Source organism: Coregonus clupeaformis, unplaced genomic scaffold, assembly GCF_020615455.1.
Source record: "Coregonus clupeaformis isolate EN_2021a unplaced genomic scaffold, ASM2061545v1 scaf2028, whole genome shotgun sequence".
NCBI classification, from domain to species: domain Eukaryota; kingdom Metazoa; phylum Chordata; class Actinopteri; order Salmoniformes; family Salmonidae; genus Coregonus; species Coregonus clupeaformis.
This window is the reverse complement of record NW_025535482.1, coordinates 280-18,455: the sequence shown is the minus strand read 5'-3', so window position 1 is coordinate 18,455 and position 18,176 is coordinate 280. Positions and strand designations below refer to the sequence as shown.

The following is an 18,176-nucleotide window of genomic DNA, read 5'->3' as shown; positions in this document are numbered from 1 at the left end:
TACCAAATTTTTATATTATCGTTTACCCCTTGGAGCAAAAATCCACCAAAAACCTATTTAACAAACACCCAATAGGAACGAGGTGGCCGAGTGGTTAAGGCGATGGACTGCTAATCCATTGTGCTCTGCACGCGTGGGTTCGAATCCCATCCTCGTCGGTGGAAGTGATTTTAATGTAGTTGTAGCTAAATAGTAAATAATGGTATATCTCTGATTAAACCATCAACATGTACCAAATTTTTAATTATCGTTTACCCCTTGGAGCAAAAATCCACCAAAAACCTATTTAACAAACACCCAATAGGACGAGGTGGCCGAGTGGTTAAGGCGATGGACTGCTAATCCATTGTCCTCTGCACGCGTGGGTTCGAATCCCATCCTCGTCGGGGAAAGTGATTTTAATGTAGTTATAGCTAAATAGTAAATAATGGTATATCTCTGATTAAACCATCAACATGTACCAACTTTTTAATTATCGTTTACCCCTTGGAGCAAAAATCCACCAAAAACCTATTTAACAAACACCCAATAGGACGAGGTGGCCGAGTGGTTAAGGCGATGGACTGCTAATCCATTGTGCTCTGCACGCGTGGGTTCGAATCCCATCCTCGTCGGTGGAAGTGATTTTAATGTAGTTGTAGCTAAATAGTAAATAATGGTATATCTCTGATTAAACCATCAACATGTACCAAATTTTTATATTATCGTTTACCCCTTGGAGCAAAAATCCACCAAAAACCTATTTAACAAACACCCAATAGGACGAGGTGGCCGAGTGGTTAAGGCGATGGACTGCTAATCCATTGTGCTCTGCACGCGTGGGTTCGAATCCCATCCTCGTCGGTGGAAGTGATTTTAATGTAGTTGTAGCTAAATTATTAGTAAATAATGGTATATCTCTGATTAAACCATCAACATGTACCAAATTTTATATTATCGTTTACCCCTTGGAGCAAAAATCCACCAAAAACCTATTTAACAAACACCCAATAGGACGAGGTGGCCGAGTGGTTAAGGCGATGGACTGCTAATCCATTGTGCTCTGCACGCGTGGGTTCGAATCCCATCCTCGTCGGTGGAAGTGATTTTAATGTAGTTGTAGCTATTTAAATAGTAAATAATGGTATATCTCTGATTAAACCATCAACATGTACCAAATTTTTAATTATCGTTTACCCCTTGGAGCAAAAATCCACCAAAAACCTATTTAACAAACACCCAATAGGACGAGGTGGCCGAGTGGTTAAGGCAATGGACTGCTAATCCATTGTGCTCTGCACGCGTGGGTTCGAATCCCATCCTCGTCGGTGGAAGTGATTTTAATGTAGTTGTAGCTAAATAGTAAATAATGGTATATCTCTGATTAAACCATCAACATGTACCAAATTTTTAATTATCGTTTACCCCTTGGAGCAAAAATCCACCAAAAACCTATTTAACAAACACCCAATAGGACGAGGTGGCCGAGTGGTTAAGGCGATGGACTGCTAATCCATTGTGCTCTGCACGCGTGGGTTCGAATCCCATCCTCGTCGGTGGAAGTGATTTTAATGTAGTTGTAGCTAAATAGTAAATAATGGTATATCTCTGATTAAACCATCAACATGTACCAAATTTTTAATTATCGTTTACCCCTTGGAGCAAAAATCCACCAAAAACCTATTTAACAAACACCCAATAGGACGAGGTGGCCGAGTGGTTAAGGCGATGGACTGCTAATCCATTGTGCTCTGCACGCGTGGGTTTGAATCCCATCCTCGTCGGTGGAAGTGATTTTAATGTAGTTGTATGCTAAATAGTAAATAATGGTATATCTCTGATTAAACCATCAACATGTACCAAATTTTATATTATCGTTTACCCCTTGGAGCAAAAATCCACCAAAAACCTATTTAACAAACACCCAATAGGACGAGGTGGCCGAGTGGTTAAGGCGATGGACTGCTAATCCATTGTGCTCTGCACGCGTGGGTTTGAATCCCATCCTCGTCGGTGGAAGTGATTTTAATGTAGTTGTAGCTAAATTACTAAATAGTAAATAATGGTATATCTCTGATTAAACCATCAACATGTACCAATTTTTATATTATCGTTTACCCCTTGGAGCAAAAATCCACCAAAAACCTATTTAACAAACACCCAATAGGACGAGGTGGCCGAGTGGTTAAGGCGATGGACTGCTAATCCATTGTGCTCTGCACGCGTGGGTTTCGAATCCCATCCTCGTCGGTGGAAGTGATTTTAATGTAGTTGTAGCTAAATAGTAAATTATGGTATATCTCTGATTAAACCATCAACATGTACCAAATTTTATATTATCGTTTACCCCTTGGAGCAAAAATTCACCAAAAACCAATTTCACAAACACCCAATAGGACGAGGTGGCCGAGTGGTTAAGGCGATGGACTGCTAATCCATTGTGCTCTGCACGCGTGGGTTCGAATCCCATCCTCGTCGGTGGAAGTGATTTTAATGTAGTTGTAGCTAAATAAAGTAAATAATGGTATATCTCTGATTAAACCATCAACATGTACCAAATTTTTAATTATCGTTTACCCCTTGGAGCAAAAATCCACCAAAAACCTATTTAACAAACACCCAATAGGACGAGGTGGCCGAGTGGTTAAGGCGATGGACTGCTAATCCATTGTGCTCTGCATGTGTGGGTTCGAATCCCATCCTCGTCGGTGGAAGTGATTTTAATGTAGTTGTAGCTAAATAGTAAATAATGGTATATCTCTGATTAAACCATCAACATGTACCAAATTTTTATATTATCGTTTATCCCTTGGAGCAAAAATCCACCAAAAACCTATTTAACAAACACCCAATAGGATGAGGTGGCCGAGTGGTTAAGGCGATGGACTGCTAATCCATTGTGCTCTGCACGCGTGGGTTTCGAATCCCATCCTCGTCGGGTGGAAGTGATTTTAATGTAGTTGTAGCTAAATTACTAGTAAATAATGGTATATCTCTGATTAAACCATCAACATGTACCAAATTTTATATTATCGTTTACCCCTTGGAGCAAAAATCCACCAAAAACCTATTTAACAAACACCCAATAGGACGAGGTGGCCGAGTGGTTAAGGCGATGGACTGCTAATCCATTGTGCTCTGCACGCGTGGGTTCGAATCCCATCCTCGTCGGTGGAAGTGATTTTAATGTAGTTGTAGCTAAATTACTAAATAGTAAATAATGGTATATCTCTGATTAAACCATCAACATGTACTAATTTTTATATTATCGTTTACCCCTTGGAGCAAAAATCCACCAAAAACCTATTTCACAAAACACCAAATAGGACGAGGTGGCCGAGTGGTTAAGGCGATGGACTGCTAATCCATTGTGCTCTGCACGCGTGGGTTCGAATCCCATCCTCGTCGGTGGAAGTGATTTTAATGTAGTTGTAGCTAAATAAAGTAAATAATGGTATATCTCTGATTAAACCATCAACATGTACCAAATTTTTATATTATCGTTTACCCCTTGGAGCAAAAATCCACCAAAAACCTATTTAACAAACACCCAATAGGACGAGGTGGCCGAGTGGTTAAGGCGATGGACTGCTAATCCATTGTGCTCTGCACGCGTGGGTTCGAATCCCATCCTCGTCGGTGGAAGTGATTTTAATGTAGTTGTAGCTAAATTACTAAATAGTAAATAATGGTATATCTCTGATTAAACCATCAACATGTACCACATTTTTATATTATCGTTTACCCCTTGGAGCAAAAATCCACCAAAAACCTATTTAACAAACACCCAATAGGATGAGGTGGCCGAGTGGTTAAGGCGATGGACTGCTAATCCATTGTGCTCTGCACGCGTGGGTTTGAATCCCATCCTCGTCGGTGGAAGTGATTTTAATGTAGTTGTAGCTAAATAGTAAATAATGGTATATCTCTGATTAAACCATCAACATGTACCAACTTTTTAATTATCGTTTACCCCTTGGAGCAAAAATCCACCAAAAACCTATTTAACAAACACCCAATAGGACGAGGTGGCCGAGTGGTTAAGGCGATGGACTGCTAATCCATTGTGCTCTGCACGCGTGGGTTCGAATCCCATCCTCGTCGGTGGAAGTGATTTTAATGTAGTTGTAGCTAAATAGTAAATAATGGTATATCTCTGATTAAACCATCAACATGTACCAAATTTTATATTATCGTTTACCCCTTGGAGCAAAAATCTACCAAAAAACCTATTTAACAAACACCCAATAGGACGAGGTGGCCGAGTGGTTAAGGCGATGGACTGCTAATCCATTGTGCTCTGCATGCGTGGGTTCGAATCCCATCCTCGTCGGTGGAAGTGATTTTAATGTAGTTGTAGCTAAATAGTAAATAATGGTATATCTCTGATTAAACCATCAACATGTACCAAATTTTTAATTATCGTTTACCCCTTGGAGCAAAAATCCACCAAAAACCTATTTAACAAACACCCAATAGGACGAGGTGGCCGAGTGGTTAAGGCGATGGACTGCTAATCCATTGTGCTCTGCACGCGTGGGTTCGAATCCCATCCTCGTCGGTGGAAGTGATTTTAATGTAGTTGTAGCTAAATTATTAGTAAATAATGGTATATCTCTGATTAAACCATCAACATGTACCAAATTTTTATATTATCGTTTACCCCTTGGAGCAAAAATCCACCAAAAACCTATTTAACAAACACCCAATAGGACGAGGTGGCCGAGTGGTTAAGGCGATGGACTGCTAATCCATTGTGCTCTGCACGTGTGGGTTCGAATCCCATCCTCGTCGGTGGAAGTGATTTTAATGTAGTTGTAGCTAAATAAAAAGTAAATAATGGTATATCTCTGATTAAACCATCAACATGTACCAAATTTTTATATTATCGTTTACCCCTTGGAGCAAAAATCCACCAAAAACCTATTTAACAAACACCCAATAGGACGAGGTGGCCGAGTGGTTAAGGCGATGGACTGCTAATCCATTGTGCTCTGCACGCGTGGGTTCGAATCCCATCCTCGTCGGTGGAAGTGATTTTAATGTAGTTGTAGCTAAATTTAGTAAATAATGGTATATCTCTGATTAAACCATCAACATGTACCAAATTTTTATATTATCGTTTACCCCTTGGAGCAAAAATCCACCAAAAACCTATTTAACAAACACCCAATAGGACGAGGTGGCCGAGTGGTTAAGGCGATGGACTGCTAATCCATTGTGCTCTGCACGCGTGGGTTCGAATCCCATCCTCGTCGGTGGAAGTGATTTTAATGTAGTTGTAGCTAAATTAGTAAATAATGGTATATCTCTGATTAAACCATCAACATGTACCAAATTTTTATATTATCGTTTACCCCTTGGAGCAAAAATCCACCAAAAACCTATTTAACAAACACCCAATAGGACGAGGTGGCCGAGTGGTTAAGGCGATGGACTGCTAATCCATTGTGCTCTGCACGCGTGGGTTCGAATCCCATCCTCGTCGGTGGAAGTGATTTTAATGTAGTTGTAGCTAAATAGTAAATAATGGTATATCTCTGATTAAACCATCAACATGTACCAAATTTTTAATTATCGTTTACCCCTTGGAGCAAAAATCCACCAAAAACCTATTTAACAAACACCCAATAGGACGAGGTGGCCGAGTGGTTAAGGCGATGGACTGCTAATCCATTGTGCTCTGCACGCGTGGGTTTGAATCCCATCCTCGTCGGTGGAAGTGATTTTAATGTAGTTGTAGCTAAATTAGTAAATAATGGTATATCTCTGATTAAACCATCAACATGTACCAAATTTTTATATTATCGTTTACCCCTTGGAGCAAAAATCCACCAAAAACCTATTTAACAAACACCCAATAGGACGAGGTGGCCGAGTGGTTAAGGCGATGGACTGCTAATCCATTGTGCTCTGCACGCGTGGGTTCGAATCCCATCCTCGTCGGTGGAAGTGATTTTAATGTAGTTGTAGCTAAATTAGTAAATAATGGTATATCTCTGATTAAACCATCAACATGTACCAAATTTTTATATTATCGTTTACCCCTTGGAGCAAAAATCCACCAAAAACCTATTTAACAAACACCCAATAGGACGAGGTGGCCGAGTGGTTAAGGCGATGGACTGCTAATCCATTGTGCTCTGCATGCGTGGGTTCGAATCCCATCCTCGTCGGTGGAAGTGATTTTAATGTAGTTGTAGCTAAATTAGTAAATAATGGTATATCTCTGATTAAACCATCAACATGTACCAAATTTTTATATTATCGTTTACCCCTTGGAGCAAAAATCCACCAAAAACCTATTTAACAAACACCCAATAGGACGAGGTGGCCGAGTGGTTAAGGCGATGGACTGCTAATCCATTGTGCTCTGCACGCGTGGGTTCGAATCCCATCCTCGTCGGTGGAAGTGATTTTAATGTAGTTGTAGCTAAATTTAGTAAATAATGGTATATCTCTGATTAAACCATCAACATGTACCAACTTTTTAATTATCGTTTACCCCTTGGAGCAAAAATCCACCAAAAACCTATTTAACAAACACCCAATAGGACGAGGTGGCCGAGTGGTTAAGGCGATGGACTGCTAATCCATTGTGCTCTGCACGCGTGGGTTCGAATCCCATCCTCGTCGGTGGAAGTGATTTTAATGTAGTTGTAGCTAAATAGTAAATAATGGTATATCTCTGATTAAACCATCAACATGTACCAAATTTTTAATTATCGTTTACCCCTTGGAGCAAAAATCCACCAAAAACCTATTTAACAAACACCCAATAGGACGAGGTGGCCGAGTGGTTAAGGCGATGGACTGCTAATCCATTGTGCTCTGCACGCGTGGGTTCGAATCCCATCCTCGTCGGGTGGAAGTGATTTTAATGTAGTTGTAGCTAAATTTAGTAAATAATGGTATATCTCTGATTAAACCATCAACATGTACCAAATTTTTATATTATCGTTTACCCCTTGGAGCAAAAATCCACCAAAAACCTATTTAACAAACACCCAATAGGACGAGGTGGCCGAGTGGTTAAGGCGATGGACTGCTAATCCATTGTGCTCTGCACGCGTGGGTTCGAATCCCATCCTCGTCGGTGGAAGTGATTTTAATGTAGTTGTAGCTAAATTAGTAAATAATGGTATATCTCTGATTAAACCATCAACATGTACCAAATTTTTATATTATCGTTTACCCCTTGGAGCAAAAATCCACCAAAAACCTATTTAACAAACACCCAATGGGACGAGGTGGCCGAGTGGTTAAGGCGATGGACTGCTAATCCATTGTGCTCTGCACGCGTGGGTTCGAATCCCATCCTCGTCGGTGGAAGTGATTTTAATGTAGTTGTAGCTAAATTTAGTAAATAATGGTATATCTCTGATTAAACCATCAACATGTACCAAATTTTTATATTATCGTTTACCCCTTGGAGCAAAAATCCACCAAAAACCTATTTAACAAACACCCAATAGGACGAGGTGGCCGAGTGGTTAAGGCGATGGACTGCTAATCCATTGTGCTCTGCACGCGTGGGTTCGAATCCCATCCTCGTCGGTGGAAGTGATTTTAATGTAGTTGTAGCTAAATTAAGTAAATAATGGTATATCTCTGATTAAACCATCAACATGTACCAAATTTTTATATTATCGTTTACCCCTTGGAGCAAAAATCCACCAAAAACCTATTTAACAAACACCCAATAGGACGAGGTGGCCGAGTGGTTAAGGCGATGGACTGCTAATCCATTGTGCTCTGCACGCGTGGGTTTGAATCCCATCCTCGTCGGTGGAAGTGATTTTAATGTAGTTGTAGCTAAATTAAGTAAATAATGGTATATCTCTGATTAAACCATCAACATGTACCAAATTTTTATATTATCGTTTACCCCTTGGAGCAAAAATCCACCAAAAACCTATTTAACAAACACCCAATAGGACGAGGTGGCCGAGTGGTTAAGGCGATGGACTGCTAATCCATTGTGCTCTGCACGCGTGGGTTCGAATCCCATCCTCGTCGGTGGAAGTGATTTTAATGTAGTTGTAGCTAAATAAGTAAATAATGGTATATCTCTGATTAAACCATCAACATGTACCAAATTTTATATTATCGTTTACCCCTTGGAGCAAAAATCCACCAAAAACCTATTTAACAAACACCCAATAGGGACGAGGTGGCCGAGTGGTTAAGGCGATGGACTGCTAATCCATTGTGCTCTGCACGCGTGGGTTCGAATCCCATCCTCGTCGGTGGAAGTGATTTTAATGTAGTTGTAGCTAAATTAAGTAAATAATGGTATATCTCTGATTAAACCATCAACATGTACCAACTTTTTAATTATCGTTTACCCCTTGGAGCAAAAATCCACCAAAAACCTATTTAACAAACACCCAATAGGACGAGGTGGCCGAGTGGTTAAGGCGATGGACTGCTAATCCATTGTGCTCTGCACGCGTGGGTTCGAATCCCATCCTCGTCGGTGGAAGTGATTTTAATGTAGTTGTAGCTAAATTATTAAATAATGGTATATCTCTGATTAAACCATCAACATGTACCAATTTTTATATTATCGTTTACCCCTTGGAGCAAAAATCCACCAAAAACCTATTTAACAAACACCCAATAGGACGAGGTGGCCGAGTGGTTAAGGCGATGGACTGCTAATCCATTGTGCTCTGCACGCGTGGGTTCGAATCCCATCCTCGTCGGTGGAAGTGATTTTAATGTAGTTGTAGCTAAATTATTAGTAAATAATGGTATATCTCTGATTAAACCATCAACATGTACCAAATTTTTATATTATCGTTTACCCCTTGGAGCAAAAATCCACCAAAAACCTATTTAACAAACACCCAATAGGACGAGGTGGCCGAGTGGTTAAGGCGATGGACTGCTAATCCATTGTGCTCTGCACGCGTGGGTTCGAATCCCATCCTCGTCGGTGGAAGTGATTTTAATGTAGTTGTAGCTAAATAAGTAAATAATGGTATATCTCTGATTAAACCATCAACATGTACCAAATTTTTATATTATCGTTTACCCCTTGGAGCAAAAATCCACCAAAAACCTATTTAACAAACACCCAATAGGACGAGGTGGCCGAGTGGTTAAGGCGATGGACTGCTAATCAATTGTGCTCTGCACGCGTGGGTTCGAATCCCATCCTCGTCGGTGGAAGTGATTTTAATGTAGTTGTAGCTAAATTTAGTAAATAATGGTATATCTCTGATTAAACCATCAACATGTACCAACTTTTTAATTATCGTTTACCCCTTGGAGCAAAAATCCACCAAAAACCTATTTAACAAACACCCAATAGGACGAGGTGGCCGAGTGGTTAAGGCGATGGACTGCTAATCCATTGTGCTCTGCACGCGTGGGTTCGAATCCCATCCTCGTCGGTGGAAGTGATTTTAATGTAGGTGTAGCTAAATAGTAAATAATGGTATATCTCTGATTAAACCATCAACATGTACCAATTTTTATATTATCGTTTACCCCTTGGAGCAAAAATCCACCAAAAACCTATTTAACAAACACCCAATAGGAAGAGGTGGCCGAGTGGTTAAGGCGATGGACTGCTAATCCATTGTGCTCTGCACGTGTGTGTTCGAAACCCATCCTCGTCGGTGGAAGTGATTTTAATGTAGTTGTAGCTAAATTACTAAATAGTAAATAATGGTATATCTCTGATTAAACCATCAACATGTACCAAATTTTATATTATCGTTTACCCCTTGGAGCAAAAATCCACCAAAAACCTATTTAACAAACACCCAATAGGACGAGGTGGCCGAGTGGTTAAGGCGATGGACTGCTAATCCATTGTGCTCTGCACGCGTGGGTTCGAATCCCATCCTCGTCGGTGGAAGTGATTTTAATGTAGTTGTAGCTAAATTAGTAAATAATGGTATATCTCTGATTAAACCATCAACATGTACCAAATTTTATATTATCGTTTACCCCTTGGAGCAAAAATCCACCAAAAACCTATTTAACAAACACCCAATAGGACGAGGTGGCCGAGTGGTTAAGGCGATGGACTGCTAATCCATTGTGCTCTGCACGCGTGGGTTCGAATCCCATCCTCGTCGGTGGAAGTGATTTTAATGTAGTTGTAGCTAAATTAGTAAATAATGGTATATCTCTGATTAAACCATCAACATGTACCAAATTTTTATATTATCGTTTACCCCTTGGAGCAAAAATCCACCAAAAACCTATTTAACAAACACCCAATAGGACGAGGTGGCCGAGTGGTTAAGGCGATGGACTGCTAATCCATTGTGCTCTGCACGCGTGGGTTCGAATCCCATCCTCGTCGGTGGAAGTGATTTTAATGTAGTTGTAGCTAAATTAGTAAATAATGGTATATCTCTGATTAAACCATCAACATGTACCAAATTTTTATATTATCGTTTACCCCTTGGAGCAAAAATCCACCAAAAACCTATTTAACAAACACCCAATAGGACGAGGTGGCCGAGTGGTTAAGGCGATGGACTGCTAATCCATTGTGCTCTGCACGCGTGGGTTCGAATCCCATCCTCGTCGGTGGAAGTGATTTTAATGTAGTTGTAGCTAAATTAGTAAATAATGGTATATCTCTGATTAAACCATCAACATGTACCAAATTTTTATATTATCGTTTACCCCTTGGAGCAAAAATCCACCAAAAACCTATTTAACAAACACCCAATAGGAACGAGGTGGCCGAGTGGTTAAGGCGATGGACTGCTAATCCATTGTGCTCTGCACGCGTGGGTTCGAATCCCATCCTCGTCGGTGGAAGTGATTTTAATGTAGTTGTAGCTAAATTAGTAAATAATGGTATATCTCTGATTAAACCATCAACATGTACCAAATTTTTATATTATCGTTTACCCCTTGGAGCAAAAATCCACCAAAAACCTATTTAACAAACACCCAATAGGACGAGGTGGCCGAGTGGTTAAGGCGATGGACTGCTAATCCATTGTGCTCTGCACGCGTGGGTTCGAATCCCATCCTCGTCGGGTGGAAGTGATTTTAATGTAGTTGTAGCTAAATAAAGTAAATAATGGTATATCTCTGATTAAACCATCAACATGTACCAAATTTTTATATTATCGTTTACCCCTTGGAGCAAAAATCCACCAAAAACCTATTTAACAAACACCCAATAGGGACGAGGTGGCCGAGTGGTTAAGGCGATGGACTGCTAATCCATTGTGCTCTGCACGCGTGGGTTCGAATCCCATCCTCGTCGGTGGAAGTGATTTTAATGTAGTTGTAGCTAAATTAAGTAAATAATGGTATATCTCTGATTAAACCATCAACATGTACCAAATTTTTATATTATCGTTTACCCCTTGGAGCAAAAATCCACCAAAAACCTATTTAACAAACACCCAATAGGACGAGGTGGCCGAGTGGTTAAGGCGATGGACTGCTAATCCATTGTGCTCTGCATGCGTGGGTTCGAATCCCATCCTCGTCGGTGGAAGTGATTTTAATGTAGTTGTAGCTAAATTAAGTAAATAATGGTATATCTCTGATTAAACCATCAACATGTACCAAATTTTTATATTATCGTTTACCCCTTGGAGCAAAAATCCACCAAAAACCTATTTAACAAACACCCAATAGGACGAGGTGGCCGAGTGGTTAAGGCGATGGACTGCTAATCCATTGTGCTCTGCACGCGTGGGTTCGAATCCCATCCTCGTCGGGTGGAAGTGATTTTAATGTAGTTGTAGCTAAATTAGTAAATAATGGTATATCTCTGATTAAACCATCAACATGTACCAAATTTTTAATTATCGTTTACCCCTTGGAGCAAAAATCCACCAAAAACCTATTTAACAAACACCCAATAGGACGAGGTGGCCGAGTGGTTAAGGCGATGGACTGCTAATCCATTGTGCTCTGCACGCGTGGGTTCGAATCCCATCCTCGTCGGTGGAAGTGATTTTAATGTAGTTGTAGCTAAATTACTAAATAGTAAATAATGGTATATCTCTGATTAAACCATCAACATGTACCAAATTTTTATATTATCGTTTACCCCTTGGAGCAAAAATCCACCAAAAACCTATTTAACAAACACCCAATAGGACGAGGTGGCCGAGTGGTTAAGGCGATGGACTGCTAATCCATTGTGCTCTGCACGCGTGGGTTCGAATCCCATCCTCGTCGGTGGAAGTGATTTTAATGTAGTTGTAGCTAAATAAGTAAATAATGGTATATCTCTGATTAAACCATCAACATGTACCAAATTTTTATATTATCGTTTACCCCTTGGAGCAAAAATCCACCAAAAACCTATTTAACAAACACCCAATAGGACGAGGTGGCCGAGTGGTTAAGGCGATGGACTGCTAATCCATTGTGCTCTGCACGCGTGGGTTCGAATCCCATCCTCGTCGGTGGAAGTGATTTTAATGTAGTTGTAGCTAAATTATAGTAAATAATGGTATATCTCTGATTAAACCATCAACATGTACCAAATTTTTATATTATCGTTTACCCCTTGGAGCAAAAATCCACCAAAAACCTATTTAACAAACACCCAATAGGACGAGGTGGCCGAGTGGTTAAGGCGATGGACTGCTAATCCATTGTGCTCTGCACGCGTGGGTTCGAATCCCATCCTCGTCGGTGGAAGTGATTTTAATGTAGTTGTAGCTAAATTAGTAAATAATGGTATATCTCTGATTAAACCATCAACATGTACCAAATTTTATATTATCGTTTACCCCTTGGAGCAAAAATCCACCAAAAACCTATTTAACAAACACCCAATAGGACGAGGTGGCCGAGTGGTTAAGGCGATGGACTGCTAATCCATTGTGCTCTGCACGCGTGGGTTCGAATCCCATCCTCGTCGGTGGAAGTGATTTTAATGTAGTTGTAGCTAAATTTAGTAAATAATGGTATATCTCTGATTAAACCATCAACATGTACCAAATTTTTAATTATCGTTTACCCCTTGGAGCAAAAATCCACCAAAAACCTATTTAACAAACACCCAATAGGACGAGGTGGCCGAGTGGTTAAGGCAATGGACTGCTAATCCATTGTGCTCTGCACGCGTGGGTTCGAATCCCATCCTCGTCGGTGGAAGTGATTTTAATGTAGTTGTAGCTAAATTAAGTAAATAATGGTATATCTCTGATTAAACCATCAACATGTACCAAATTTTATATTATCGTTTACCCCTTGGAGCAAAAATCCACCAAAAACCTATTTAACAAACACCCAATAGGACGAGGTGGCCGAGTGGTTAAGGCGATGGACTGCTAATCCATTGTGCTCTGCACGCGTGGGTTCGAATCCCATCCTCGTCGGTGGAAGTGATTTTAATGTAGTTGTAGCTAAATCTAGTAAATAATGGTATATCTCTGATTAAACCATCAACATGTACCAAATTTTTAATTATCGTTTACCCCTTGGAGCAAAAATCCACCAAAAACCTATTTAACAAACACCCAATAGGACGAGGTGGCCGAGTGGTTAAGGCGATGGACTGCTAATCCATTGTGCTCTGCACGCGTGGGTTCGAATCCCATCCTCGTCGGTGGAAGTGATTTTAATGTAGTTGTAGCTAAATAGTAAATAATGGTATATCTCTGATTAAACCATCAACATGTACCAAATTTTATATTATCGTTTACCCCTTGGAGCAAAAATCCACCAAAAACCTATTTAACAAACACCCAATAGGACGAGGTGGCCGAGTGGTTAAGGCGATGGACTGCTAATCCATTGTGCTCTGCACGCGTGGGTTCGAATCCCATCCTCGTCGGTGGAAGTGATTTTAATGTAGTTGTAGCTAAATAGTAAATAATGGTATATCTCTGATTAAACCATCAACATGTACCAAATTTTTATATTATCGTTTACCCCTTGGAGCAAAAATCCACCAAAAACCTATTTAACAAACACCCAATAGGGACGAGGTGGCCGAGTGGTTAAGGCGATGGACTGCTAATCCATTGTGCTCTGCACGCGTGGGTTCGAATCCCATCCTCGTCGGTGGAAGTGATTTTAATGTAGTTGTAGCTAAATTACTTAGTAAATAATGGTATATCTCTGATTAAACCATCAACATGTACCAAATTTTATATTATCGTTTACCCCTTGGAGCAAAAATCCACCAAAAACCTATTTAACAAACACCCAATAGGACGAGGTGGCCGAGTGGTTAAGGCGATGGACTGCTAATCCATTGTGCTCTGCACGCGTGGGTTCGAATCCCATCCTCGTCGGTGGAAGTGATTTTAATGTAGTTGTAGCTAAATAAAAGTAAATAATGGTATATCTCTGATTAAACCATCAACATGTACCAAATTTTTATATTATCGTTTACCCCTTGGAGCAAAAATCCACCAAAAACCTATTTAACAAACACCCAATAGGACGAGGTGGCCGAGTGGTTAAGGCGATGGACTGCTAATCCATTGTGCTCTGCACGCGTGGGTTCGAATCCCATCCTCGTCGGTGGAAGTGATTTTAATGTAGTTGTAGCTAAATAGTAAATAATGGTATATCTCTGATTAAACCATCAACATGTACCAAATTTTTAATTATCGTTTACCCCTTGGAGCAAAAATCCACCAAAAACCTATTTAACAAACACCCAATAGGACGAGGTGGCCGAGTGGTTAAGGCGATGGACTGCTAATCCATTGTGCTCTGCACGCGTGGGTTCGAATCCCATCCTCGTCGGTGGAAGTGATTTTAATGTAGTTGTAGCTAAATTAAGTAAATAATGGTATATCTCTGATTAAACCATCAACATGTACCAAATTTTATATTATCGTTTACCCCTTGGAGCAAAAATCCACCAAAAACCTATTTAACAAACACCCAATAGGACGAGGTGGCCGAGTGGTTAAGGCGATGGACTGCTAATCCATTGTGCTCTGCACGCGTGGGTTCGAATCCCATCCTCGTCGGTGGAAGTGATTTTAATGTAGTTGTAGCTAAATTAAGTAAATAATGGTATATCTCTGATTAAACCATCAACATGTACCAAATTTTTATATTATCGTTTACCCCTTGGAGCAAAAATCCACCAAAAACCTATTTAACAAACACCCAATGGACGAGGTGGCCGAGTGGTTAAGGCGATGGACTGCTAATCCATTGTGCTCTGCACGCGTGGGTTCGAATCCCATCCTCGTCGGTGGAAGTGATTTTAATGTAGTTGTAGCTAAATAAAATAGTAAATAATGGTATATCTCTGATTAAACCATCAACATGTACCAAATTTTTATATTATCGTTTACCCCTTGGAGCAAAAATCCACCAAAAACCTATTTAACAAACACCCAATAGGACGAGGTGGCCGAGTGGTTAAGGCGATGGACTGCTAATCCATTGTGCTCTGCACGCGTGGGTTCGAATCCCATCCTCGTCGGTGGAAGTGATTTTAATGTAGTTGTAGCTAAATATTGTAAATAATGGTATATCTCTGATTAAACCATCAACATGTACCAACTTTTTAATTATCGTTTACCCCTTGGAGCAAAAATCCACCAAAAACCTATTTAACAAACACCCAATAGGACGAGGTGGCCGAGTGGTTAAGGCGATGGACTGCTAATCCATTGTGCTCTGCACGCGTGGGTTCGAATCCCATCCTCGTCGGTGGAAGTGATTTTAATGTAGTTGTAGCTAAATTAGTAAATAATGGTATATCTCTGATTAAACCATCAACATGTACCAATTTTTATATTATCGTTTACCCCTTGGAGCAAAAATCCACCAAAAACCTATTTAACAAACACCCAATAGGACGAGGTGGCCGAGTGGTTAAGGCGATGGACTGCTAATCCATTGTGCTCTGCACGCGTGGGTTCGAATCCCATCCTCGTCGGTGGAAGTGATTTTAATGTAGTTGTAGCTAAATAGTAAATAATGGTATATCTCTGATTAAACCATCAACATGTACCAAATTTTATATTATCGTTTACCCCTTGGAGCAAAAATCCACCAAAAACCTATTTAACAAACACCCAATAGGACGAGGTGGCCGAGTGGTTAAGGCGATGGACTGCTAATCCATTGTGCTCTGCACGCGTGGGTTCGAATCCCATCCTCGTCGGTGGAAGTGATTTTAATGTAGTTGTAGCTAAATACTAGTAAATAATGGTATATCTCTGATTAAACCATCAACATGTACCAAATTTTATATTATCGTTTACCCCTTGGAGCAAAAATCCACCAAAAACCTATTTAACAAACACCCAATAGGACGAGGTGGCCGAGTGGTTAAGGCGATGGACTGCTAATCCATTGTGCTCTGCACGCGTGGGTTCGAATCCCATCCTCGTCGGTGGAAGTGATTTTAATGTAGTTGTAGCTAAATAAAGTAAATAATGGTATATCTCTGATTAAACCATCAACATGTACCAAATTTTATATTATCGTTTACCCCTTGGAGCAAAAATCCACCAAAAACCTATTTAACAAACACCCAATAGGACGAGGTGGCCGAGTGGTTAAGGCGATGGACTGCTAATCCATTGTGCTCTGCACGCGTGGGTTCGAATCCCATCCTCGTCGGTGGAAGTGATTTTAATGTAGTTGTAGCTAAATATATAGTAAATAATGGTATATCTCTGATTAAACCATCAACATGTACCAAATTTTATATTATCGTTTACCCCTTGGAGCAAAAATCCACCAAAAACCTATTTAACAAACACCCAATAGGACGAGGTGGCCGAGTGGTTAAGGCGATGGACTGCTAATCCATTGTGCTCTGCACGCGTGGGTTCGAATCCCATCCTCGTCGGTGGAAGTGATTTTAATGTAGTTGTAGCTAAATAAGTAAATAATGGTATATCTCTGATTAAACCATCAACATGTACCAAATTTTATATTATCGTTTACCCCTTGGAGCAAAAATCCACCAAAAACCTATTTAACAAACACCCAATAGGACGAGGTGGCCGAGTGGTTAAGGCGATGGACTGCTAATCCATTGTGCTCTGCACGCGTGGGTTCGAATCCCATCCTCGTCGGTGGAAGTGATTTTAATGTAGTTGTAGCTAAATTACTAAATAGTAAATAATGGTATATCTCTGATTAAACCATCAACATGTACCAAATTTTTATATTATCGTTTACCCCTTGGAGCAAAAATCCACCAAAAACCTATTTAACAAACACCCAATAGGACGAGGTGGCCGAGTGGTTAAGGCGATGGACTGCTAATCCATTGTGCTCTGCACGCGTGGGTTCGAATCCCATCCTCGTCGGTGGAAGTGATTTTAATGTAGTTGTAGCTAAATAGTAAATAATGGTATATCTCTGATTAAACCATCAACATGTACCAAATTTTATATTATCGTTTACCCCTTGGAGCAAAAATCCACCAAAAACCTATTTAACAAACACCCAATAGGACGAGGTGGCCGAGTGGTTAAGGCGATGGACTGCTAATCCATTCTGCTCTGCACGCGTGGGTTCGAATCCCATCCTCGTGGGTGGAAGTGATTTTAATGTAGTTGTAGCTAAATTACTAAATAGTAAATAATGGTATATCTCTGATTAAACCATCAACATGTACCAAATTTTATATTGTCGTTTACCCCTTGGAGCAAAAATCCACCAAAAACCTATTTAATAAACACCCAATAGGTCGAAGTGGCCGAGTGGTTAAGGCGATGGACTGCTAATCCATTGTGCTCTGCACGCGTGGGTTCGAATCCCATCCTCGTCGGTGGAAGTGATTTTAATGTAGTTGTAGCTAAATTACTAAATAGTAAATAATGGTATATCTCTGATTAAACCATTAACATGTACCAAGTTTTATATTATCGTTTACCCCTTGGAGCAAAAATCCACCAAAAACCTATTTAACAAACACCCAATAGGACGAGGTGGCCGAGTGGTTAAGGCGATGGACTGCTAATCCATTGTGCTCTGCATGCGTGGGTTCGAATCCCATCTTCGTCGGTGGAAGTGATTTTAATGTAGTTGTAGCTAAATAGTAAATAATGGTATATCTCTGATTAAACCATCAACATGTACCAAATTTTATATTATCGTTTACCCCTTGGAGCAAAAATCCACCAAAAACCTATTTAACAAACACCCAATAGGAGGAGGTGGCCGAGTGGTTAAGGCGATGGACTGCTAATCCATTGTGCTCTGCACGCGTGGGTTCGAATCCCATCCTTGTCGGTGGAAGTGATTTTAATGTA

At 40.3% G+C, this 18,176-nt stretch overlaps 70 non-coding genes across 70 annotated transcripts; all 70 read left to right on the top strand.

Moving 5' to 3' along the window:
* Positions 1–76: 76 nt before the first annotated feature.
* Positions 77–158, top strand: trnas-gcu. The gene has a single exon. It is a non-coding gene; the product is annotated as a tRNA-Ser (tRNA).
* Positions 159–304: 146 nt separating this feature from the next.
* Positions 305–386, top strand: trnas-gcu. Its single transcript has one exon. It is a non-coding gene; the product is annotated as a tRNA-Ser (tRNA).
* A 146-nt stretch (positions 387–532) lies between these two features.
* On the top strand, positions 533–614 carry trnas-gcu. The gene has a single exon. It is a non-coding gene; the product is annotated as a tRNA-Ser (tRNA).
* Positions 615–761: 147 nt separating this feature from the next.
* On the top strand, positions 762–843 carry trnas-gcu. The gene has a single exon. It is a non-coding gene; the product is annotated as a tRNA-Ser (tRNA).
* A 150-nt stretch (positions 844–993) lies between these two features.
* Positions 994–1,075, top strand: trnas-gcu. The gene has a single exon. It is a non-coding gene; the product is annotated as a tRNA-Ser (tRNA).
* A 150-nt stretch (positions 1,076–1,225) lies between these two features.
* Positions 1,226–1,307, top strand: trnas-gcu. Its single transcript has one exon. It is a non-coding gene; the product is annotated as a tRNA-Ser (tRNA).
* Positions 1,308–1,453: 146 nt separating this feature from the next.
* Positions 1,454–1,535, top strand: trnas-gcu. The gene has a single exon. It is a non-coding gene; the product is annotated as a tRNA-Ser (tRNA).
* Positions 1,536–1,681: 146 nt separating this feature from the next.
* On the top strand, positions 1,682–1,763 carry trnas-gcu. Its single transcript has one exon. It is a non-coding gene; the product is annotated as a tRNA-Ser (tRNA).
* Positions 1,764–1,910: 147 nt separating this feature from the next.
* Positions 1,911–1,992, top strand: trnas-gcu. The gene has a single exon. It is a non-coding gene; the product is annotated as a tRNA-Ser (tRNA).
* Positions 1,993–2,375: 383 nt separating this feature from the next.
* Positions 2,376–2,457, top strand: trnas-gcu. The gene has a single exon. It is a non-coding gene; the product is annotated as a tRNA-Ser (tRNA).
* A 611-nt stretch (positions 2,458–3,068) lies between these two features.
* trnas-gcu lies at positions 3,069–3,150 on the top strand. Its single transcript has one exon. It is a non-coding gene; the product is annotated as a tRNA-Ser (tRNA).
* Positions 3,151–3,305: 155 nt separating this feature from the next.
* trnas-gcu lies at positions 3,306–3,387 on the top strand. The gene has a single exon. It is a non-coding gene; the product is annotated as a tRNA-Ser (tRNA).
* A 149-nt stretch (positions 3,388–3,536) lies between these two features.
* On the top strand, positions 3,537–3,618 carry trnas-gcu. Its single transcript has one exon. It is a non-coding gene; the product is annotated as a tRNA-Ser (tRNA).
* Positions 3,619–4,001: 383 nt separating this feature from the next.
* On the top strand, positions 4,002–4,083 carry trnas-gcu. The gene has a single exon. It is a non-coding gene; the product is annotated as a tRNA-Ser (tRNA).
* Positions 4,084–4,230: 147 nt separating this feature from the next.
* trnas-gcu lies at positions 4,231–4,312 on the top strand. The gene has a single exon. It is a non-coding gene; the product is annotated as a tRNA-Ser (tRNA).
* Positions 4,313–4,458: 146 nt separating this feature from the next.
* On the top strand, positions 4,459–4,540 carry trnas-gcu. The gene has a single exon. It is a non-coding gene; the product is annotated as a tRNA-Ser (tRNA).
* Positions 4,541–4,691: 151 nt separating this feature from the next.
* Positions 4,692–4,773, top strand: trnas-gcu. Its single transcript has one exon. It is a non-coding gene; the product is annotated as a tRNA-Ser (tRNA).
* Positions 4,774–4,924: 151 nt separating this feature from the next.
* On the top strand, positions 4,925–5,006 carry trnas-gcu. The gene has a single exon. It is a non-coding gene; the product is annotated as a tRNA-Ser (tRNA).
* A 149-nt stretch (positions 5,007–5,155) lies between these two features.
* Positions 5,156–5,237, top strand: trnas-gcu. Its single transcript has one exon. It is a non-coding gene; the product is annotated as a tRNA-Ser (tRNA).
* Positions 5,238–5,385: 148 nt separating this feature from the next.
* trnas-gcu lies at positions 5,386–5,467 on the top strand. Its single transcript has one exon. It is a non-coding gene; the product is annotated as a tRNA-Ser (tRNA).
* Positions 5,468–5,613: 146 nt separating this feature from the next.
* trnas-gcu lies at positions 5,614–5,695 on the top strand. Its single transcript has one exon. It is a non-coding gene; the product is annotated as a tRNA-Ser (tRNA).
* Positions 5,696–5,843: 148 nt separating this feature from the next.
* Positions 5,844–5,925, top strand: trnas-gcu. Its single transcript has one exon. It is a non-coding gene; the product is annotated as a tRNA-Ser (tRNA).
* Positions 5,926–6,073: 148 nt separating this feature from the next.
* On the top strand, positions 6,074–6,155 carry trnas-gcu. The gene has a single exon. It is a non-coding gene; the product is annotated as a tRNA-Ser (tRNA).
* Positions 6,156–6,303: 148 nt separating this feature from the next.
* trnas-gcu lies at positions 6,304–6,385 on the top strand. Its single transcript has one exon. It is a non-coding gene; the product is annotated as a tRNA-Ser (tRNA).
* A 148-nt stretch (positions 6,386–6,533) lies between these two features.
* Positions 6,534–6,615, top strand: trnas-gcu. The gene has a single exon. It is a non-coding gene; the product is annotated as a tRNA-Ser (tRNA).
* Positions 6,616–6,761: 146 nt separating this feature from the next.
* trnas-gcu lies at positions 6,762–6,843 on the top strand. The gene has a single exon. It is a non-coding gene; the product is annotated as a tRNA-Ser (tRNA).
* A 150-nt stretch (positions 6,844–6,993) lies between these two features.
* trnas-gcu lies at positions 6,994–7,075 on the top strand. The gene has a single exon. It is a non-coding gene; the product is annotated as a tRNA-Ser (tRNA).
* A 148-nt stretch (positions 7,076–7,223) lies between these two features.
* On the top strand, positions 7,224–7,305 carry trnas-gcu. The gene has a single exon. It is a non-coding gene; the product is annotated as a tRNA-Ser (tRNA).
* Positions 7,306–7,454: 149 nt separating this feature from the next.
* On the top strand, positions 7,455–7,536 carry trnas-gcu. The gene has a single exon. It is a non-coding gene; the product is annotated as a tRNA-Ser (tRNA).
* A 149-nt stretch (positions 7,537–7,685) lies between these two features.
* trnas-gcu lies at positions 7,686–7,767 on the top strand. The gene has a single exon. It is a non-coding gene; the product is annotated as a tRNA-Ser (tRNA).
* Positions 7,768–7,916: 149 nt separating this feature from the next.
* Positions 7,917–7,998, top strand: trnas-gcu. The gene has a single exon. It is a non-coding gene; the product is annotated as a tRNA-Ser (tRNA).
* A 148-nt stretch (positions 7,999–8,146) lies between these two features.
* trnas-gcu lies at positions 8,147–8,228 on the top strand. Its single transcript has one exon. It is a non-coding gene; the product is annotated as a tRNA-Ser (tRNA).
* Positions 8,229–8,376: 148 nt separating this feature from the next.
* On the top strand, positions 8,377–8,458 carry trnas-gcu. The gene has a single exon. It is a non-coding gene; the product is annotated as a tRNA-Ser (tRNA).
* A 147-nt stretch (positions 8,459–8,605) lies between these two features.
* On the top strand, positions 8,606–8,687 carry trnas-gcu. The gene has a single exon. It is a non-coding gene; the product is annotated as a tRNA-Ser (tRNA).
* A 151-nt stretch (positions 8,688–8,838) lies between these two features.
* On the top strand, positions 8,839–8,920 carry trnas-gcu. The gene has a single exon. It is a non-coding gene; the product is annotated as a tRNA-Ser (tRNA).
* A 378-nt stretch (positions 8,921–9,298) lies between these two features.
* Positions 9,299–9,380, top strand: trnas-gcu. The gene has a single exon. It is a non-coding gene; the product is annotated as a tRNA-Ser (tRNA).
* A 382-nt stretch (positions 9,381–9,762) lies between these two features.
* On the top strand, positions 9,763–9,844 carry trnas-gcu. Its single transcript has one exon. It is a non-coding gene; the product is annotated as a tRNA-Ser (tRNA).
* A 147-nt stretch (positions 9,845–9,991) lies between these two features.
* trnas-gcu lies at positions 9,992–10,073 on the top strand. The gene has a single exon. It is a non-coding gene; the product is annotated as a tRNA-Ser (tRNA).
* Positions 10,074–10,221: 148 nt separating this feature from the next.
* trnas-gcu lies at positions 10,222–10,303 on the top strand. Its single transcript has one exon. It is a non-coding gene; the product is annotated as a tRNA-Ser (tRNA).
* A 148-nt stretch (positions 10,304–10,451) lies between these two features.
* Positions 10,452–10,533, top strand: trnas-gcu. The gene has a single exon. It is a non-coding gene; the product is annotated as a tRNA-Ser (tRNA).
* Positions 10,534–10,682: 149 nt separating this feature from the next.
* Positions 10,683–10,764, top strand: trnas-gcu. The gene has a single exon. It is a non-coding gene; the product is annotated as a tRNA-Ser (tRNA).
* A 148-nt stretch (positions 10,765–10,912) lies between these two features.
* trnas-gcu lies at positions 10,913–10,994 on the top strand. The gene has a single exon. It is a non-coding gene; the product is annotated as a tRNA-Ser (tRNA).
* A 151-nt stretch (positions 10,995–11,145) lies between these two features.
* trnas-gcu lies at positions 11,146–11,227 on the top strand. Its single transcript has one exon. It is a non-coding gene; the product is annotated as a tRNA-Ser (tRNA).
* A 149-nt stretch (positions 11,228–11,376) lies between these two features.
* trnas-gcu lies at positions 11,377–11,458 on the top strand. The gene has a single exon. It is a non-coding gene; the product is annotated as a tRNA-Ser (tRNA).
* Positions 11,459–11,607: 149 nt separating this feature from the next.
* trnas-gcu lies at positions 11,608–11,689 on the top strand. The gene has a single exon. It is a non-coding gene; the product is annotated as a tRNA-Ser (tRNA).
* Positions 11,690–11,837: 148 nt separating this feature from the next.
* trnas-gcu lies at positions 11,838–11,919 on the top strand. Its single transcript has one exon. It is a non-coding gene; the product is annotated as a tRNA-Ser (tRNA).
* Positions 11,920–12,074: 155 nt separating this feature from the next.
* trnas-gcu lies at positions 12,075–12,156 on the top strand. The gene has a single exon. It is a non-coding gene; the product is annotated as a tRNA-Ser (tRNA).
* A 148-nt stretch (positions 12,157–12,304) lies between these two features.
* Positions 12,305–12,386, top strand: trnas-gcu. The gene has a single exon. It is a non-coding gene; the product is annotated as a tRNA-Ser (tRNA).
* Positions 12,387–12,536: 150 nt separating this feature from the next.
* On the top strand, positions 12,537–12,618 carry trnas-gcu. The gene has a single exon. It is a non-coding gene; the product is annotated as a tRNA-Ser (tRNA).
* Positions 12,619–12,765: 147 nt separating this feature from the next.
* On the top strand, positions 12,766–12,847 carry trnas-gcu. The gene has a single exon. It is a non-coding gene; the product is annotated as a tRNA-Ser (tRNA).
* Positions 12,848–12,995: 148 nt separating this feature from the next.
* trnas-gcu lies at positions 12,996–13,077 on the top strand. The gene has a single exon. It is a non-coding gene; the product is annotated as a tRNA-Ser (tRNA).
* A 148-nt stretch (positions 13,078–13,225) lies between these two features.
* Positions 13,226–13,307, top strand: trnas-gcu. The gene has a single exon. It is a non-coding gene; the product is annotated as a tRNA-Ser (tRNA).
* A 148-nt stretch (positions 13,308–13,455) lies between these two features.
* On the top strand, positions 13,456–13,537 carry trnas-gcu. Its single transcript has one exon. It is a non-coding gene; the product is annotated as a tRNA-Ser (tRNA).
* A 146-nt stretch (positions 13,538–13,683) lies between these two features.
* trnas-gcu lies at positions 13,684–13,765 on the top strand. Its single transcript has one exon. It is a non-coding gene; the product is annotated as a tRNA-Ser (tRNA).
* A 148-nt stretch (positions 13,766–13,913) lies between these two features.
* Positions 13,914–13,995, top strand: trnas-gcu. The gene has a single exon. It is a non-coding gene; the product is annotated as a tRNA-Ser (tRNA).
* A 151-nt stretch (positions 13,996–14,146) lies between these two features.
* trnas-gcu lies at positions 14,147–14,228 on the top strand. The gene has a single exon. It is a non-coding gene; the product is annotated as a tRNA-Ser (tRNA).
* Positions 14,229–14,378: 150 nt separating this feature from the next.
* On the top strand, positions 14,379–14,460 carry trnas-gcu. Its single transcript has one exon. It is a non-coding gene; the product is annotated as a tRNA-Ser (tRNA).
* Positions 14,461–14,606: 146 nt separating this feature from the next.
* On the top strand, positions 14,607–14,688 carry trnas-gcu. Its single transcript has one exon. It is a non-coding gene; the product is annotated as a tRNA-Ser (tRNA).
* A 148-nt stretch (positions 14,689–14,836) lies between these two features.
* trnas-gcu lies at positions 14,837–14,918 on the top strand. Its single transcript has one exon. It is a non-coding gene; the product is annotated as a tRNA-Ser (tRNA).
* Positions 14,919–15,066: 148 nt separating this feature from the next.
* Positions 15,067–15,148, top strand: trnas-gcu. Its single transcript has one exon. It is a non-coding gene; the product is annotated as a tRNA-Ser (tRNA).
* A 152-nt stretch (positions 15,149–15,300) lies between these two features.
* Positions 15,301–15,382, top strand: trnas-gcu. Its single transcript has one exon. It is a non-coding gene; the product is annotated as a tRNA-Ser (tRNA).
* A 148-nt stretch (positions 15,383–15,530) lies between these two features.
* On the top strand, positions 15,531–15,612 carry trnas-gcu. The gene has a single exon. It is a non-coding gene; the product is annotated as a tRNA-Ser (tRNA).
* A 147-nt stretch (positions 15,613–15,759) lies between these two features.
* Positions 15,760–15,841, top strand: trnas-gcu. Its single transcript has one exon. It is a non-coding gene; the product is annotated as a tRNA-Ser (tRNA).
* Positions 15,842–15,987: 146 nt separating this feature from the next.
* On the top strand, positions 15,988–16,069 carry trnas-gcu. The gene has a single exon. It is a non-coding gene; the product is annotated as a tRNA-Ser (tRNA).
* A 149-nt stretch (positions 16,070–16,218) lies between these two features.
* trnas-gcu lies at positions 16,219–16,300 on the top strand. The gene has a single exon. It is a non-coding gene; the product is annotated as a tRNA-Ser (tRNA).
* A 148-nt stretch (positions 16,301–16,448) lies between these two features.
* On the top strand, positions 16,449–16,530 carry trnas-gcu. Its single transcript has one exon. It is a non-coding gene; the product is annotated as a tRNA-Ser (tRNA).
* Positions 16,531–16,680: 150 nt separating this feature from the next.
* trnas-gcu lies at positions 16,681–16,762 on the top strand. The gene has a single exon. It is a non-coding gene; the product is annotated as a tRNA-Ser (tRNA).
* A 147-nt stretch (positions 16,763–16,909) lies between these two features.
* On the top strand, positions 16,910–16,991 carry trnas-gcu. Its single transcript has one exon. It is a non-coding gene; the product is annotated as a tRNA-Ser (tRNA).
* A 155-nt stretch (positions 16,992–17,146) lies between these two features.
* Positions 17,147–17,228, top strand: trnas-gcu. Its single transcript has one exon. It is a non-coding gene; the product is annotated as a tRNA-Ser (tRNA).
* A 618-nt stretch (positions 17,229–17,846) lies between these two features.
* trnas-gcu lies at positions 17,847–17,928 on the top strand. Its single transcript has one exon. It is a non-coding gene; the product is annotated as a tRNA-Ser (tRNA).
* Positions 17,929–18,176: the final 248 nt, after the last annotated feature.